The 1,107-nt window shown below is 40.7% G+C and overlaps 1 non-coding gene across 1 annotated transcript; it reads left to right on the plus strand.

Annotated features, from left to right (window-relative positions):
- The first annotated feature begins 142 nt into the window (after nt 1-142).
- On the plus strand, nt 143-302 carry LOC124892420. The gene has a single exon (XR_007050236.1). It is a non-coding gene; the product is annotated as a U1 spliceosomal RNA (small nuclear RNA).
- The last annotated feature ends 805 nt before the right edge of the window (nt 303-1,107 follow it).

Consider the following 1,107-nt stretch of genomic DNA (forward strand, 5'->3'; position numbering starts at 1 on the left):
TGTCTGAAAGTTCAACATTGACATTTGTTGTGTGACTATCGACTATCATTTATGTGAAGACTTACTCCCACATCGCTAAGTGAAGAAGACAAAAGAGTAACGAGGAGATACTATAAAAATGGGCCAAGGACTACCAAGAAACATACTTACCTGGACGGGATCAATGGGCGATCAACAAGGCCCATGGCCTAGGTTGGTGACCTCCATTGCACTTTGGAGGGGTGCCTGCCTAAGGTCGGCCCAAATGGCCGAGCCTACGTCATAATTTGTGGCAGCAGGGGCCTGCGTTCGCGCGGCCCTTACCCAATTCAAAGTTCAATTGTTTTGATTTGTCTCGTTTATATTTTTATATGATATGATCAACTGCTTGATCAAGTACTCTTTATAGTTTGTATCTTTTCCGGTTGCAAGCCTCTCAGTGGATCTTTTAACTGTTGGATTGAATGTGTGCAATGATTTTACCCCCAGGATAAAATGAATCTTTTTATTCTACAAATTGTTCTTGTAATAATGTTTGAATTTTAACTGTTGGATTGAATGTGTGCAATGATTTTACTCCCAGGATAAAATGAATCACTTCAGCAAAATGGTGGTTCCTCAAATTCTGCCGAACAACGAACTCACAAAACGGTAGCAAATCACACTTGAGTTTTGTAAGAAAGAGGAGTATTTTAACATCATAATTTCGTGCCAATATCTTAAGGAAAATCAGATATTTATAGCCAAAAAGTGTTGCATCAAAAGAAGCAATGGTTCATGAAGAGTTGCATTGTTTCGAAATTTCGGATTCATATACGGAGCTATGTCCGTCCGTACATGATGAGATGCAGCCGCATGTCACGTGGGTATCTCCGGCTGCAGATGGCCAAGTGCGCTCGCAAGTCCCATTTTCGTTACTCAAATAGTGAACTGAAGGATCGTGTCCTAATTAACACTTAATTCAAGTGAATTTTGTCAGAAAGACAGTCTCTCAATCATTTTCCGAAGCAGAGCCATGACAATGACGGCGCTAGGCGTGTCTTATTATTATCCAACTAACAACATAGAGTAATGCTCCTACACTTAAGCACAAGGATGTTCCTTTCTCCGACTAATGTGGGAGAAACA

This window comes from Capsicum annuum, unplaced genomic scaffold, assembly GCF_002878395.1.
Source record: "Capsicum annuum cultivar UCD-10X-F1 unplaced genomic scaffold, UCD10Xv1.1 ctg47082, whole genome shotgun sequence".
Classification (NCBI taxonomy): domain Eukaryota; kingdom Viridiplantae; phylum Streptophyta; class Magnoliopsida; order Solanales; family Solanaceae; genus Capsicum; species Capsicum annuum.